This window comes from Cydia splendana, chromosome 17 (genome assembly GCF_910591565.1).
Source record: "Cydia splendana chromosome 17, ilCydSple1.2, whole genome shotgun sequence".
NCBI classification, from domain to species: Eukaryota; Metazoa; Arthropoda; class Insecta; order Lepidoptera; family Tortricidae; genus Cydia; species Cydia splendana.
Window position 1 is genome coordinate 3,132,100 of NC_085976.1, and position 19,765 is coordinate 3,151,864.

The window sequence follows — 19,765 nt, forward strand, 5'->3', positions numbered from 1 at the left end:
GAAATGGAACTATCCAAAATAAAATACAAACTAAAATACAAACGTCCGAACCACTTATTATATACACCATTCAGTTTTCACACGTAAAAATAAAATTTTATCGACGTTTGAAAGTCAAATTTCACCCAACTCACCTCATTTTACGGTACCTATAATTGTCAGCCCTAACAATTATCTATTATTTTTTGTAAAATTTAATTAGGTACGTGGTACGTAGGTACTGAATCGTTAATTGTTCGTTTACGTGGACAAACCACTTACACCAGACAGTACCCCAGGCCTTATTTGTTAGTTTGTTACACATTGGTAAGATCCTACTGATCCTAGGTTTTTCTTCAATATGCAAGTTTACCCTATGAAAGCTAGGATCGGAAAAGCGTACGCACGCACGTTCGATTTTTAAATGGAAGTTGGAATGGAGTTGAGATCGCCGGCGCTGCGCGAGCGCCGTCAGTGGCCCTCTAGTCGCCGCGACGCGCGCTCCGCTCCCAGCCCGCGTGCACCGAACGAACATCACTTGCGACTGAAAAAAAAAACTTAAAATTTAAATTTCAAACGCTGCACATTCGAAATTCAAATTATCGAACACGTGTTTATTTAAAGTTGGCGCGAACGCGTTTTTCACTGGCAGTGAATAAATTAGCGCGCGTGCTCACAAATTTCACTTTTACCCGTGCTCATCTCGTCTGCCGGCCGTCTGCGCGGGACCATGGATAGATAACAAGTAAGCACTAATTATTATGTAATTTAATGCTTAATTTACTATTGATTAATTCACGGATTCACCATGCGAATTTACTGATAGGTTCTCACAGATGTAATGGAATCTAAGGGCGGTTATTACATGCGCTAAATTCGCGCCAATATGAATTGGAATAGTACAAGTGTCACCGTATACTTATGTTCCATTCAGCTGTCTCTATGTAAAACATGATCGTAAGCAGTAATGATAGTGGTAGGTACTACTTAAATGTCACCTGTTTAAATGTTGCCCTCATATAAATTAGTTTGTGTTAAATTTAATTTACTTTTTACGGTTAATACAAAATTATAGAGCCGTTATTTAGGTCACTTGGTATTTTAGGAGTTTATGATGTATTAGAATTGCTGTAGGTTGTTATTATTTAGGTTTTCAAACGATTTAATGATTTTAATGAGTTCAGTTACCCGCCGTTTAAATTTAGAAAACGCAACATTAGTAAATATACCAAACTAATAAATTGTAGGAACAATTTCGTTTATTAAACTATATCATTAATTCATGGATAAGTATTTATATTTGTGTTAAAATGTAGCATAGATTTATCCTTTCATAAATAATCAATAATACTACAACATTGCTTTGTACCGTAAAGATTGATAACATGTCGTTTAATAGCTCTTTAAATAATGTTAGACAATTATATTTTATCAATTTCGACGTCGAATGTTTAATAAATAGCCTACTTAATTTACATTCATTGAGATAAAGTCTACAGAAATAGATTAACGGCGAATAATAAACTTGTACGTTCGCCCGGTTATCGCCTTACGATACCGAGCGTCAGGTGACATGTGTGGCCTTTGACATTCTAACTTATCCGCAATGGTATGGACCAGTCCTTTCTTTTACATTTAAAATTGTAATTGCGAAAGTAAAGTTTTTATCTGTTGTATAAATCAATAAATCGATTAATTGAAATTTCAAATGGAAACGTTTGAATCCCGAAAAAAAACACGTCAGGTATTTTATAAATGACTCACGGTATCATCCTTAACGCAGAGTGGTACAGTCAAGGAATTTGACTTTTGTGCCAGTACGCTCCTTATCACTTTGGACAATGCGATCAAATAAGAAAGCTACGAGGGATCTCATATTTGTCGCTGTGACAAGGTATAGTGGCACAGACATTCTTTGTCTGTAGAACAGAGCTGAGTCGAGAAACTCTATCCTTTAATCACCTCTTCTCTTCTCTGTTGGTCCCTTATTTATTACTGAGGATCGTGATCACTTGGTTTTGTAGCTCCTGTAATTTGTCTCCATCGGTCTCGATCTCCTGTAGCTCTTACAGCTTGGTGGAGTTTGCCTGAGGTGGCCTTCTTAACTTGGTCGGACCATCTAGTTAGTGGGGGGTCTTTCGCCTTCCACTTTTTCGAGCACGACCATTTTCTCCAAACATTAATCACCTAAGCCACCAGCTATATCTAAGGATAAATTAAAGGAAGAAATGACCGATATAAAATAAACGCAACACTAGTAACGGCTAATTGGTCAGGCATTTAGCACAAGTCTGCAAACGCTCCACGTGGGTGAACGACCGCTGTTTCACACGGTGCTAATTCCTTCCTTTGTCACTATTTAGCATCCTTGCCTATTACTTACTGGGAGCTTGCGAAGCTCGGCTAGTGTTGATAAGAAAAACTCGAGTCGATACTCGGTAGTTCGAGTCCTGTCCAGACCTAAAAGCACTCGATCCTATAATCTAAACTTGAGTTGGGATTTGAGTCTCTCGTTTGAATTTTTACGACTTTAAATACGGTTTAAGATTCTTTATTCTCATAAGAGTTAAATCGCTCTATAATTCATATTTTTGATATGTGACACACTATAAATGTGACAGTCCATTTCCAACGACAGCAGCACTACCATTCATTTTACTATGGAAATTGGAATAACACCGACGCGTTCGTAACTTCGTACTATATATTAGTAGTGCAGCTGCGGCGAGAAATGGAATGTTACCCTAACACAAAAAAAATGTATTTTAAAAAAAGAAGAATTTTAATAAAGTTGTATATTTGAAATTTCACGGAGTCTTTCGGTATTTACATAAAAGAGTAGATTTTTCGGGACACCACTGATAACGGCTCGAAGCACGGCTAACTTAAAAAGGTACAATCTCTTTAAAACGTACTGAACTCGCCAAACTAAGTCGAGCTCTTAAAAGTCGCACCTGCTCAAAAGATGCGAGTCCCTACTAACTCTCCTTTGGCCCAGCCTTGTAGCTTGCAACACATACTATTTTGCAAGATTCAGCTATTGCCCGATCGAGTCGCATGGTTTATTATCAACATACGTAGCATTTCGTCACGGTTACTTATTTTCCGTAGATTATGTAGGTAATTGAATGCAAATACAGCCTCACTGTAGCAGTTTATTTTATAGGCCTGCGTTAGTGCGAGTACGATACCTTATCCACGTAAGTTCCGTGCCGTTTACGATTATATCACGCTATTTATAAAATCAACTTTAAACGTTAAAACAGTAATGCAAAGAAATTGAATTAAATGTTTGATCTTGCCAGTAACTAATCAAAAATTTAGATATTTAATTTATATAAAATGACTTAAAATCATGCTGAATTGGTTGCGTTGTAGACAGTGCTGAAGCTGAGACACATACCATTGCGACATCCGATATAAAGTGTCCAAAAGGTCATCATCTGTCTCTTTACTCACCTTCTAATAAAAGATAAATTCAATATTGTTCGACATAATACCGCGCGGCCGCTGCAGGACACCATCGCAAGCGCAGACTTCTGGCCGAAGGGCGTGGTGTTTCGGCGGTTCCGCGGCAACCTGCCGAATACGCCGAGTCAGACGTAGTATTCTACGGAACCACGCTGTTACGTCGTCGCCGAAATCCAAAGTTTATTTAATGTCATTTTTTCGTGTATTGTTCTCCTCGTATTTTCTGTTATTTTGTAGTTTCACAGTGCCGTGGTTTTACTGTAATGCTGTGTTACTTATTTGATCAATAATCAATAATAGTCGTAATAATAGTCGGGGAGCCATTACTCATACCATTTCATTTTGCCAATATCGCGCCCCGTCTTGTCGTTTAATGTAAATTATATGAATGCTCATTAACACCACGTTGTGTCACGTCCTTGCCTTCATCAGTTTGTTCCAATTAAATAGTCGTTGTCAATTTTAGCGTTAGGCTCGTGAGAACTGGTAGCAATAGCAACGCAATTTAAGGTTCAAAGTCAATGATATCATCCCGTAAGCCCTAATCTTAATGAATAACATATAGCATAAATGGGCCGGGAAACGATGATGGATAGATCGGAGAAGCGCTTTTATTGATAGGTTTATATCAAGATAAAAGCGATGTTGCGTCAGTAAAATGGGTTAAATGTAGTGATGTACCGACTATTGATTTGGCCGACTAGCCGATTCTCGGATGGCCGATCAATCGGCCGACTAGTCGGCTAGTCGGCCAGATCATTACTCATTAGTTTCGTCTAGTCTAAGTTCGGTTCCGATGCACTTTGAAAACAATCGTTTTATTCCTTTAGTCGCGCTATTCATCATATTTCATAGGACAACCGAATCGGACATAAGAAAGCGACGACACGGTCAATAATTCGAACAAAAGTTTTCGTAAGTGCCCTAAATAGGAATTTGGTTAAAACAGGTGAAAACTTATGGTAAATATTTGCTATTTACTTCTTTTTGCCCTGTTTTTCTGTCATTTATAAAGTGCCGACTAATCGGCCATTTTTGCCGACTAATCGCCGCCTACAAATGAAGCCGGATAGTCGGCTTTCCCGACTAGTCGGTACATCCCTAGTTAAATGTACTGGAGTAATAAAATCGGCCCTCGCTCGTGAACTCGGGACGGGCCGAGCCCTGGCCCCGGTGAAGGCCGAATGTTATCATGGCTCTAACAATAGTTACGACTTTCGAGCGCTGAAAAACGGCGGGCGGGCAGCGAGTTTTTCTTAATCTGATGAAAATTCGACTACAATTTAATTTGAGTATCATATATCATATACTACTCATATCAGAGACCACGGCGTTCAAATTTAATTTTTCGTCAGCTAAAGTGACATGATTTTAGCCATATCCATGCCAATATCTAAATTTATTTGGATGTAGTCTTCTCTATGCAGGATTTTGGAGAGGAACTAAAAAAACTAATTTGTTTTCAATGCAATGGAATATAATTAGGAGACTTTCTTTTGTATTTTAAGTGCTTAAGTCTGCGAACCTAGTTTTCTAGTCTGCTGCTTAGGTATTTGTAGAGTCTAGTTGACATTCGATTTAACCTCTCATGTGCATATGTATGTTGTAAATATGTACAACTGTAAAATTTCTATGAAAATAACCTTTCAGTTGTTAAAATGTTATGCTGAAATAGCTTGGGCAGATACGAAACCAGGCAAACGAAAAAAAAAAAACTTTGTTACCTCGTTAGTATATCGTTTAACATTATAATGTTTTTCTCTTTATGTTTAATTTAAATTGCGTTAATGCTACGTTTTTCTTATTCTTGTAGGCATTAAAACTTCTTATGTTGTAATTATTATTAACTACACTTAGGTATCTTCAATTTGATATACATTGTACATTGTAGCTTTATTGTAGTAAATATATAGCTTATACTGTATGTGGACACGCCAGGAATAGTTCCTCTTATAAGAGCTGTAAGCTGTACGCCCAAGAGTATTGATATTTAAAATAAATGAGTGCATGCATATGGCCATATTCTCAATAAAGTGTCGAGTGCAGCATTCTGGAAAGTAACTGATCAATTCGAATTTCGACTACCTACTTATTTTAAAAACAATTATAGGACTACGAACCAGATTGTCGAAACTACTTTATTTAATGCGAATGTAAAACAATTACAATTTTAATTGAACAAACAATTTTGATAGACTAAATTTCCTTTATAATTTAAGAGCCCATCAACGTGCACACTAGCGCCACTGCTAATTAATCGTGATTATTTAAATTTTACGACAGGTATTTAAAGCAGTGGCGCTAGTGTGCACGATGATGGGCTCTTAAGTAATCATATCATAAATCATTCAGATTTATATAGTACTTACTGATAAAATAGTATCTTACGATAGATTTCACAGAAACACCCAAACATCATCATTATCTACGAAGATTTTTCGTCAACCACCATCGTTAAAAACAATTAAGTAATCACAGTAATCCGGCATTAGAAAGCCCCATAATACGTCGCCGTATTGAATGCTAATGATAAGCCCGGTCGACGACTCCGCGCGTGAACTTGTACCGTGGCCTTCGGAACTTCATTGTTCCTTAGAAACCTAACCAGGATACATAATGAACTATTGTTAAGGATGACTCACGTTAGACCGGGCCGTGTCCGGGCCGGAGCTTCCGGGGCATACTTTTCTATGAAATGACAGGTGATCATGTGATGCTTTCCATAGAAAACGATGCGCCGGAAGCTCCGGCCCGGACACGGCCCGGTCTAACGTGAGTCGTCCTTTAAGCATGCGTGTCATATCGATTCTCTATGCGCTAAACTTAGGAGTTTTGATCGCCGTCTGGATCCTGAGTTGCCATAGTTTAGTTTTTGCGTCTAGACTGCTAGGTTCAGTAGCTTTGACCTTTTCCGTAAGACGTATTTTACAAAAAATGTTTTTTTTTTACTCCCTTTGTTTTTTTTTTCAATCTCCTTTTGATGATGAATGAAACTTATGAACCGATTTTGATAAAACATGCCTTTGGACCCACTAATAGAAAACCTAGTTACAAATAAACCCGTACACCACACCCGTTTAAGAGTTTTGGTGCCACAGATAGACAGATGCACACACATAGCGCTCCAAATTATAATTTATAACACTCCTCTTTTTGCGTCGGAGGTTAAAAGGAGAGATAGCTTCTTAGCACTTTATTTTCAGACAGTTAAATAAACATTATTTAATTGTCTGAAACGTTCAAAAACTGTTTGACAGTTTCAAGACATTGCTGTACTGACGATGACGGCACATCACGGCTGTATTGTATGTAAACTGACGGGCCTCTCTAACCTTGAACTAGGACTGCCTTCAAAATCGTTACCTATCTGAATATCTTGTCACTTTTACTGATTTAATATATTCTAATGCCTCATTAATATTGTTACTTCGCCAATATCGACACTTTATTACGATTCAGTACGAAATTAAAACGATTTTTAATACTTTATATTCCCAAAAACGGATTAGCTTCTCTTGGCATTCTAAATTTTTACAGTATTTTGACATTACTACACTTTGGCATTACAAACGGCTTGAAGAGTTAGCTTGGTCCTACTCTAGGTTTAACTATTTGCCTCCTTATTATAGCTATCATATAGGTTGATTCAAAGATAGCCATAGCTCTAACAGATGTGGATAAGCAGTATCCTTATAAGCACAAAACATTTAGTGATATACCCCTAACGCTTATGCGGAAATAGATAGGACACTATACAATAACTAGCTTCTATAATACTTACCTGGCCCCGTAGACAACATGCCTATCGCTAACGCTACGTAGCGAACGAAACGCAACTGTCACTGTCATACTAATATGGAAGAGTGATAGAGAGAAACAAAGCGATTCGATGGCGAAGCGCAAGCGATTGTCACCTTGGCTAGGCCGCCTGTTAAACAAAATAAATCGATTTAATTACATGTTGAGTAAAATCGTGATAATAACGATGACAAGTATTTATTAAGAGAATACTAATTATTAGGGATCATTGCAGATACCACTTACTCGTTATTAAAAAAAATATATATATATATATATAACATATATATATATATATATGTTATTTAAAAAGTAGTAATTAATTTTACTAGGTTGTCTTGCTTTACATAGTTACCTTTGTAAGTAACACATTGCCCTCCCGAAATGTTATAAATGCGGAAACTGGACTGCATCTTTTCATAATTTATTACTTCCTATAGATATATCCAAACCACCTAGGTGTCAGCCGTGTCCCCGATTTTTCGTCATAAATTCTACAGAACCAGCGCGCCATATGTGAACACCTATTGCGACTGCAGATTTGGGTCGTACGTGATTTCCTACTCGAACCTAAATCGATCTCGCGCGCGAAGTTTCTAGCTCGTAGGTAATATTGACTGTTAGTCTAGAGATGTAAAATGTAATTAATAGCGTTAACATGATTTTAGAACGTTCAAAGACTTGGCCTATTGCCCCAGTTCGCCCCGTCTGGTTTCCGTGAACTTGGGAACGGAAAGAAATGAACGCACCGAAATAAACTATACATTCAGCCATGAACCCGGCACTATAAATATGACCGGATTTTATATTAGCTACTGTGAGGTGAGAAGAATTTATTTTTTCTTTTCTGTGACATGTACAATACCTATAATACGTAACTTTATAGCATTACAGATTAATTACCTAAGGATTTGCTAACTAGGACGTGTTTTATTCGATCTAGATTACTGGGCAATAAAAAGAGAACATTTAAAACTAATAGTAATTTATTTAATTGACATAGTTAGGTAGAAGGTAGAACATTGATTAAAACAGACAAAAGAGGTCTATTTAGCACGAAGGTACCTAATTCAAACAGAATGACAAAAAAACATTAAATGCTAAATATTTTTAAAATATAACTAAAAAATACATCCAATCCCATCCCGTCACATTTAAAGAATAATTTCAGTATGTCATTATGCCCGCTTACCCGCTTTAAGATAATGTACCTAAGAGGCTGCATCAAATTGCTAAAGGGATTTTGCGTAACATCTCTTCTGGCTATTACTTGCGTCGAGTGGCTCTAAAGATATTATTTTTGCGTCATTATTATCATTATTGGACTCGTGACGGTCGAGTACATTAAATGCCGCATCTAATCAACGTATTTACAGATAACTCTCGTGACCGAGGAGTACCGATTTGTGATTTTTATTTTAGGAACTATGAGCTGCGTGCTACTCGTAAAGTTTTTATTGCTGGGCAACAGTAGAGTTGCAATTACTATCCCTTTATTATTATAAAACGCAAGTACGCTACCTATTTTCTTCTTCATGATGATACTCGTAAGTAGGTATATTATTTTTGATATCGTACGCCTTGAAAAAGCAGAAGAATTGAAAGGCAAAGATTATCCTTTTTTTTTTTCTTGGTTTTTGAAACCATATTCTAGTTAACTAGATGTTACTAGTGCTACAATAGGTACCCAAATGATTTCCTCAAATTCAACATAATTTCGGTCAATTTGTGAGTACTCGTAGGTTCAATTTTAATTTAGCTGTAGGTATACTTACTTATAAAGGTTTGGCTCGTTTCATTTTATTATTAATAAACATTTATAGTGATTAGTAGTACTTTCTCGTGTAAGTAGGTTCAATTTTAGCTCAGTTGTATACTTAGGTACCTAAACTACCTAAGTATTTAGAGGTTTTGCTTGCTTATACAATATTATTATCAATAAACATTTATCACTAGGTATAGTTACTCCAATGTTATTTAATATTCACGTTATACCTACCGAAATCAACGGTTTTATCAACTTTCTAAAGTCAAGGAAAAACTGCAAAATTGTTAAAGATATGTACAACAAGCTCAGGCCAAAGTTTATCCACATCCGATGATACGAAGCAATCTCCCTCGCAATTATTATGACTAACGAAGTAAATAATTTGTTTAGCATTGTGATAAATTTTATAGCTTTTCTTGGAGTTTCTAGAGAGTAATGCCTAGAAAAGCGATTACTGATTTTTATAACTTTTTCGTGGAATTAAATGTTTCCATCATGTGAACTCAAACATCGTGTGAAAAAAATGAAGATTTAACTTTGTACGAAATGTATTTTTGATTGCAACAAGTGTGTACACTCTTATTTATATGTTTGTCAATGAATACTCTAGATTTTTAGAAACGCATGTAGTAACTGCTTGAAAAGTTGTGTGACCTATTATTTTTATCAATGAATATTATCTAACCAGTGCTCAGCTACAACTATCATTAAGTAAACAACGGTATTTCATATCTTCATTCATAAAACAAAACATACATTATATTAAGCTGATAAAAGAAGTTACCTACCATGCAAAACTGCTATATTTCTTTAATTTTTTAGATTTTTATAGCAGCATTTTTAACTATAATGTAAAGAAACTAATGAATTCACAAACTAATTAGCACTATGAGCTGTAGGCCTTGCGAACATTACCATTACCAACATTACCAACAGCGACCTCTGTTATTCCGAAATATTTCCAAAAACTGACTCGGCATAAAAATCTAATTAACGAACTTACAAAATTTCACGAGAATCCGCTGAAAAATGAGACCAATAGAAGAGAATCGCTCAGACCGCTGAATAGATTTAGAAGAATTTATGGTATGGTGATAGTTTGAGGCCGGGAAAGGACATAGGATAGTTTTTATTTATCATCAAAATAATTCCACGCAGACAGTCGCTCGTAGACGCTAGTAGGGGTATATTTACAGTTCGTGTAGAAAAGTGTTTGTCGCAGTCGAATTATTCTACATATAAAGACATATATCTTCCTAGTAAGTTATTAGATAATAGTATAGATACTTTTGACGCGTGGTCTAATCCGCTACTTTTGATGCTGACTGTAGAGACTGATGGGTCGCGATGTTTTGATGCGACGGAACCCTGAAATACGCACGTCAGAGCGAGCATTTACGTCGTTAAATCGGGTCCTGATTTATCCGAGCGACAGAAATTGTGGCACTATTGCTACAATTACAATCCAGAAATAAAAACCGGTACAGTCACCTGCGATAATATGTTACGCGACGAACGCAAAAATATCTGACACGATCTTATTTGTAGAGCCATAAGAGCGTGTCACATTTTACTAAGTAGTTGTAGTTAGTTACCTATGTAAGGAAGAGCGGTGTCTCCCAACACAAGCATTTATTTTGCTTACAGGGAGACTCCATCCCTTTGATCATTTGTACGTGTTTTTATTGAATAAATAATTTTAATTTTTTTTTAACATAATTTTTCTGACCCTCGAAAAGTAATATATCATTGCAGGGGGTTTGACTCGAGAATCCGATACTTATCGGTGCAATTCATTGAAATATTACATACATGTTGTAAGTACTTACATACTAATATTCTTCGCACCACTTCAGATTTGCAAGTAACTAAAATTGGTATCACCTAACACCTAACCTAATATTTTTCCGATATACCTCACTTAAACTGTCAGACTAACTAGCTAAAAAGATTACCTACCTACTCTCATCGCACAGAAAAGTAAATGTCTTACATTCGTCTTAGAAAAAAAAGACAATCTGATAGATACTTACGAATGTTGTAAGTCACCGACAGACATTTTGGTCCACGGAGCGAAGATGATCTTTTATCAGCATTAACAATCGCCATTCATTTCTTTCATCTTCTGACATCGCTTGTCAGATGTCCTTGCTAAGGTTAACTACCGGAGATTTTTTCGCGTACAGTTCGATAACTTACGTTTTTATATCAGGTCATATCGATCATTGTAACGCCTACTTAAAATTTAGATAGCGACGTCGGCGGCTTTCTTGTGGCCGAGCCCACTTTGAAATCCCCTTTAATAACCGTGGCATGTCCATACAGTCCATCGAGCGATGAAGATTGGTTATTAATTGAGGTACAAGATACCTTATACAGTACAATAGGTTGTACTTACTTACGTAGTCGGTGGTAGGTAAGTGGACATGGCTCGAGGATTAAATGGCTTGTTTAATGTAACACTGGACACAATTACAATAAAAAATAATGTAACAAAAAATATTTTTATTGCTACCGTTTTTTGCTTTTTAAATAATAGCTGATTAGATCAAAAGAAGACGATTATAGACACAACGAGGTGTTTCGTATACGCTAGAGTAGTCTAGAGCAACGAGTGTTTTTTTTTAATGAAAATTGACGTAAGGATTGAACCAACTGAAAATCCACACAAGTAAACCGAATGATATTTTTTTCTACTTATATATTTTTTTAAACAAAATGTATTTTGTCTATAGGTATACTTACAATTAGACAAAACAGTACAAAAATATATAAAAAAGGTAAAAGTGTACAAACATACAAAAAGTTGTGCAGTCTTGCACAAAATCAATTAATATTGTTCTCTGATGGTAAGAGGTCGGTGTGAAAATGTGACACGAATGTGGTTTTGTCATACACAATCAACATTATTTAATGTCGTCTATTTTTAAACCGTCTGGTGTTATTTATAGATTAGACGTTTTTGATTTAAGAGCGCTCAAAATCTCCTCGGCAGTACAATGAACTTGTTAGAACAAAGACTAAATCTACACATTTTCTGTCGCGCCAGAAAGGTGCCAACCTCATTTATTTAGGTACAGCTCTGACGCGCAGATGTACCACCGAGATTATGAATTAAACGTTACTGTCGTTACTAATTAATTTAAATACTTACATTCTATTTTTACTCAATGACATTTCAGGCGAAAAGGGGTAATGTTTGCGCAGTCGGCTAGGTACCTACAGAATTTTAATAGGTACTTGTACCTCCTGAAATTATTTGTAAGTAATGTCGACTTGTGTAAGTGACAGCTATTGATATGACAGCAGTATGGATATTTTTGTAAATGCAAGTAAAACAAAAACATAAATATGAAAATATTAATCGAAATTCAGTATTATGATTTATGAATATGATTTGTCGATTTTACCGACAAAATAATATAAATCTAAATGGGTATTAATTTCTGTAGATACCTTACGACATTACCTACTTAGTAGGTTGAAGTTCAATACTTTGCTAGTTTGACTTAGCTTTGGCCCTTTTTGAACGTATGAAACAGTGCGTTAGGCGTGCAGCTTTATTTGAAACAAAACCAAATGAAATAAAAAAATGTCCATACGCACTTTAGCACGTTTTTCATCTGGACGGTAGCCTGCCCCACGCCGGCGTCGGCGTCCCTTTTGTACACCTTTTGTACAAGAAATGTTCCACTTACCCTTTTCAGTGTATCTATTGACACGCGATGCAACCCGACACCGCGTCGCTTTGTCGTGCATACAATTACCTACCACATTGCTCCTCGAAGCGACTCTATTATATCCTTTATTACAATAGTGTTAAGAATTAACATAGTCATTAGTTGAAATAAATTTGGATGCAAACGTGATGTAATAACACATATTGATGGTTTCCCAGTACCGTTTACTACTTTATGTAGGTGCGGAATCCTCGTAAAGTTTTAGTTTTTGCCAACGTTATTGAGAAATATGTTGAACGCGATATTTTAGTAATTTGTACAAGTCGTAATCGTAAACAGTTTACGAAGTCGTTAGCGAGGCAGATTGGGCGTTTGATGCGTTTGCACTGCACTCGGTTGATGAATATGAATATCCATACACATCGACGTGATGAAATATATTATGGCAGTTAGCGCTGCCTGGGGGGCGAATTGAGGAACGGGTAATGTGATACCAATTTGAATACCAGTGCGTCATGCTTAGATCATACAGTTTTAACGCTATGACTTTCTGAATACGCCCCTTGAATGTTTAAAAATATAATTTGTGAACTTAACAATCAATATTTCGTATAAGTGTATGGGGGCGTAGACGACTGTTTAAAGCAAAATGCAACGATTTCTTGCATACTTCTAATAATGAGAGAGAGAAAAATACAGAACTGTGATTAATGTATTTATTAGATAACCTTTCAGTGGCGAAATTTTAGGTATCTACGTACCTTGTTTAATGTACCCGATGACACTGCGAATTTGCTATTAATCTATCAAGCTCGTCCTATTCTATCTACCAACTTATTCACAAAACTTTACAAGCCTCAATTTGTTAATTTATGTTTTATCCCTTTCTTACAAAAACATAAGTGAAAATGAGAGATTAGGACAAAAGATTAGCTAATTGACCCTTGTAGCGCGTTTATGAATAACGCCATAAATGCATGTAACTAGTAGGTACCACATACTTGAGTTACACACCTTAAATGTTGTCCATCGTATGTAGGATCGACAATGTTGTATACAACAATGATTATTTATTACCTATTCAATTCAATTCGGTTCATTCTTCCAATTGAATTATACCCCTCACAAACACAATTATATTTGGCGTTCAGACCCGAAATAACGTACTATAAAACGGCCTTATTCTGCGAACTGCCCAAATTAAGATTAACATAAAAATTGTTATAACACCTAATACATATGTATGCGAGATTCCACGTCGAATAAATTGAGAGCGCACGTGTTTTTCATATTAAACGTTATACCTACTTATTGAAGAGTGTTAAATTATAAAACGTTAATTCGGATTTTTTCTTATAAACTACGCAGGTTGTTATGTATTTAACAATGTACGATTTAGTAAATAAAATATATTTCTTTAGTTGTGTTATATTTGTAATAGTAATGTAAAGTCACGGATATTTAATTCATAAAAACCATTCATACAATGATTGTAAAGTGACTTTTTATTCCTTTATAATTTAGTTTTGCACAACTTAACTAAAATTTATCATCAAACAGAATTTTATGAAATGTTTTCCTCGTTGTTATGACGACGATATGAGAGGTAGGTAGGTATATTAGGAAATTCAACATACGAAAAATTGCATTTATTTACGGTGATGTTCAGGATTAAAAATAGTAAAAAGCACAGCAGTATTGAATCAATCAAATTTTTATTTGCTATATAGTGAGCACAGTTGCATGCATGCAAATACAGTTCATTACACTTATTATAAAAGTCACAACAATATTTAGGGTCGACATCGCGCGTGTTCTGCAGTTGCAGGCGTCCATTGGCTACGGTGACTGCTTACCATCAGGCGGGGCGTATGCTTGTTTGTCACCGACGTGGTATAAAAAAAGTATGAAATAAAAAATAGTAAGTAAGTATATTGCAGTGGACGACTTTTCGGACCTGGCGTCATGTCACGCACTGTCAAAAACGATGGCAAATTGTGAGTCAGCGAGCACCATATCTCCGCAGCGAGACCGCAGACACTTCAGCCGCCTACGATATTTAAAATAGCGCAGTACGATGCACGTTTCACTATTTTCTCCGGACAGGCTGGGACAGATTTATGTATCCTTGCCTTCGCCTACACGGACTCTTCATTTACTGCAAAAAATCAGACATTCGCAATTCAACGCATAAATTGGTATGGTCTAAGTGTTGACCTGAGTGTGAGGCAATAATACGTAAGTATATGCTTAAGTATTTTTATTCGCTCTAATTAAACTGAAGAAAACGAGAGTTTGGTAGAATCGCAAGCGCGTGTATTAGAACTTTCGAAGTCTGCCAAAGCGGTTGTCTACTCATTGCGATAAATCTACTTATAATTATGTTGTCCTACTCCAAAACAACAGATTATGAATTTAATATATTTACCTGTTAGCCTTATCATCATTAGTCCATCTCTTTGATTAAATGATACAATCATAATTATAACCTTTCCTTCTTCGTTAGTTGAATGAAATGAAAACGCGGTTCTCATATTGCAAATGTTTATTTCTTACTGAAACATCATTTTTTATGTATATTAGACTCAATGACTGAAAAATCATTAGGTATACGTATTGCTTTCACGTTCAGTTTCTGTAACTTTAACTTTAACACGTGGCGACCAACAGTCTGTGCTCAATTTAGAACGGATTTGCAATTAAATACTGTTTACTGTACAGGCACGTAGGTAATTAGCGAAAAATTATTAACCGACACATTAAACATCGTGTAAAGTAATATGTGTAGACAAGTCGACGGTGGACATTTCCGGTGCGCGGCGTGTGCGCACGCAGTCATGATACAGCAGTAGGTCAGTCCAGTAAATAATGTATACGACACGGATTAGAGATTCTCTTGACATATTAGCTGCATTGTCTGTTTTACTATAATATGAAGCCACCGGGACGAAAAGAAAACATACTTACCGTAAAACGGGGTGAGTAGGTTTCGCGGGGAGAGGTGGATTATGAATGGGGAGAGAAGGTTTGAGAGGGGGGTGAGAAGGGATTTTAAGGCTACTGCTACAAAAATAATGTATTCCAATTTAAATTGGAGGTAATACGCATAATAAAAAAAATCGATCCAACAATCTTCCAAAATCACCTTTGTATGAAAACCCCTCTCACCCCAAATACGAGGCACTACGGGGTGAGGTGGGTTTTCCTCTTTATCGTCAAAGTTATGAAATGGAACTACCCAAAATAAAATAAAAACTAAAATACAAACGTCCGGAACACTTATTATATACACCATTCAGTTTTCATATGTAAAAATAAAATGTTATCGAGGTTTGAATTTCAGTTTTGACCCTACTCACCCCATTTTACGGTACTATGATAATTATGTTATACCTATTGAAATTATTAAAAAAATATAATATAGATGGCGAAACAAAAAGTCGATTCATTATCAATAATATGTATTTCTATGGACTCAGAGTTTAAAAGTTACTACTGTTAAAGAATATTTTTAACGATTAAACTCTTTATTTACAAAAATTCTTGGTTTTTGCGTACCGATGGCGTATCTGTTTAAATAGAGTAGTAATAATTCGGTCCAGCTATTTAATGGTGTTGGTCAGCTACTTAAGTTACAAATGTTGTCACAATAAAAGATGGTTCAACTATTCGTTCACTACAAATATTTCATAATAAAAATTCGTACGAAGTAAGCATGAGAAAATGTCGAAGGCAAAATTAATTAAAATCCAACTTTAGTTGTACTACTGATCGAAACAACTGTGGCGCCAGGCACGACACAAAGTTACGTGAATGCAAATTGCATGCGAGTGACAATCTTATTAACACCTTTATTGTATGGCTCAATTAATGGCGGCCAGCCTTAAGCCGTCTACTCACTCACCTGCCGTGGGGCCGATAATGATAGCAATTTTTCGGTTTCTTTGAAATCACGTCTTGATTTGGCTACCAGACCTACCAGTGTTGTCACGAACCCCAAGGCAGTGGCGTCGCGTGAACTGATCTAGCCGTGGGCGACGCCGCATCTGCGAGGCCCTTTTCTTTCACTGTGCCCGAAGGGGCCTCGCGTGAGGCAGTGGGCGTGGGCCCACTTCGCTCACGCATAGCTACACCACCCCAAGGATCAGGTTAAAAATGACTTCAATTGCACTACACATGTGATAAACATTAGATGAGAGACAGGGGCAATCTAAGGAGTTAGGAAGGATTTGTGCTCCCACCGACCTGCCGCAGAGCCCATCTAGATAATCGACCATTCTTGTGTGTGGGAAGCGGCCCAATTCGAACGACTCTTCTACGAGATTACTGCGGCACGATCGGTTTTCGCTTGAAGAAAAGTCACTTTTGACATTGACAGATCGGTATCGTACCGCACTGTTATTTTAGAAGCATTGTTTGAATTGGGCCGATGGCGACTAAAATAAAAGTGTCAAATCCCCAAATTGCCCCTGCAGGTATGTCAGTAGGCACTTTTACGATCGTGTAACGTGTCGTCATTTTCCTCACATTTAGTGTTTGCCCTTCCAATTGAGTAACATCAGTGGATTTAAAAAGTATTATTTATGGGATGGGTGTGTCAGATGTACAATTTACGTACATTATATAAGAATGCGGGTAAACAATCTGTAAATTGTTTTCTGGTCATCGTAAAGCCCCCTCCAGACTATGCGCGTGAATCGCGGGCGAAGCCGCGAACGCAAGTGTGGAGTCGATTTTCGCAGATATATTTATAAAGTCATACTGGCAATCTATTTCCGGTAGGATACAATAATTTGTAGGTCTTAAAGTAGGTAAATAAATTAAAAAGTAGAATTGAATTGAGTCAACATTTTTATCGTTGATTGGCCAATTAAATCGTACGATTTATTTCACCCGGCGTACTATTGTCTACCTCTGTAATTGCACACGAAAACATGCCAAATTTGACATGCAATTGCTATTTCCAACCATATTTATATCATTTTACGGTTGAAATACGAATGGGGCGTTGCTTTTATTCGGTTTATTTCTGAACAGCATTATTTGATGTCCGCTTTGTGTCAAGTTTGCGATATTTTTATGAATTAAAGGTGTTATTTTCGATAATGACTGTAAAAGTGTTGCAAGCTCATCGAAAACGTTTGAATTGACACAATTAGCGCATTTTATTGTCGACGCGTGTGAAACGCAGATTGCTGTGTGGGTTGTATTGCTAATGTTGCAATATTATAATCTTGATACAACACCTGTTATCAAGGTTGAATATGGTTTTATACTAACATTAATATGACTTAATTCATTTTTGTAATCGCAGGATGAAACCAATCAATTCGATCGATCTTCACAAACGTACGAAAACCTCATTTACCCACCTACTAAAGATCGCATAAACTACCTAGAAGTAAGATTTATTTGCAATGCCCTAACAGGGTGCCATGTGTTCTCACAACCTTTTACTGTAACAACTAAATGTACCATGGTTTCGCAATAAAGAATTCTATTCTATTCTATTCTAAATCCCAATTTAACATGGAAATAAAAACTATCTTTGAGGCAATGGAAAGTTACTAGAAAGTAATTCAAGACTGATAGGACAACTAAATTCATCTACCAAAAGTTCGAATTTAAGGACTATAGTAGGATACCCTCTGTTCCTAAATATGTATTACATGTCCTAATTTTATACTATGCGCCTACTTATTTTTATTAATACCTAATAAAGTATTCTTCAACTGCACAACACTGAACGAAAAAATAGGATTCCTAGACTTTAGAAATTTTCAAGTCTTTTAAAGACGTGGTAACCAAAATATATGTGAGATATGTGAGATCCTATAATTGGCTAGCTATATGTGAGATCCTATAATTGGCTCTGTGTCACTATTGATGTTGTTATTAGCATAATTATAGCTGTTGATTCTCCATGTAAAAAAAAATGCATTATGATGATGACATGATTATGATGATGATGATGATGATGATGAACTAAAATATAACAAAAAGTAATAGGGTTTTAACGAACGGTTCAAAATGTTCAAATCCTTTTGATTATAATCAGCTACTTATTTCAGACGAAACACCATTATGTGAAGGACGGCTCTCGACCCACATAATTTGGCAGGTCCATTACAACATTTTTTTATATAAAACCGGTAGTCGCAGATGACATTTACTATTTATCTTAGAATCTCGCCAGTTTTAATTGACTCCGACGCACGTTTTCGGAATGAAAATAGCAATAAAATAATCTCATAAATACGAGATTATATACCTATATGAAAACGTTTATAATGTAGGATCAGCCTTATAAATACGACAAGTACACCTAAATGCAAGTTAGCGTATGAGAGCTGGTAGGTATAACATGTTAAAATTAGATAAATAGTCTAATAGAGTCTTATTACTGTCAATAGCATTACGCAATACATGCTATGTACTATATATTTTTGCAAATGCAAACTTTGTCATGTCAGGGCCAAAGCGGTTAAAACACTTTTTCAAAACCAAGTTGTTATTAGCATGTGCAACTACGAATCAATGTAAATTTTGGTGTAGACTGTAGAATAAATAATACAAATACAAATTGTTTACTTCTGAAATAGAAAAATAACAGTGTTACATGCATATAATATGCTGACTCCCACAATAGGGATAGCCTGTCCTGTGGGAGAAATAATACAGTTTACATTTAAAACAATGATATAGTAGGTAGACTCGTACCTATCGGTTATTTACAAAAACGAGGTTTCGCGCACAAAGGATTCCGTATAATTACGCAAAAAACGGCAATATCACGTTTGTTGTATGGGATGGGAGCCCTTAAATATTTATTTTATTTTGTTTTTTGTTTCTAGTATTTGTTGTTATAGCGCCAACAGAAATACATCATCTGTGAAAATTTCAACTGTCTAGCTATCACGTCACGGTTCATGAGATACAGCCTGGTGGCAGACAGACGGACGGACAGACTGACAGTGGAGTCTTAGTAATAGGGTCCCGTTTTTACCCTTTGGGTGTGGAACCCTAAAAAGAGAGACAATTATTTAGTTAAACAATAAATTATAGAGAA

The 19,765-nt window shown here is 36.1% G+C and overlaps 1 protein-coding gene across 1 annotated transcript in view; it reads left to right on the forward strand.

Annotated features, from left to right (window-relative positions):
• Positions 1-362: 362 nt before the first annotated feature.
• Positions 363-19,765, forward strand: part of LOC134798686 (A disintegrin and metalloproteinase with thrombospondin motifs 7) — a 117,931-nt gene continuing 98,528 nt past the window's right edge. Inside the window, exon 1 of the mRNA XM_063771057.1 lies at positions 363-724. The gene's annotated coding sequence lies outside the window, so the exon portion shown is untranslated. The remainder of the gene's footprint in view (positions 725-19,765) is intronic.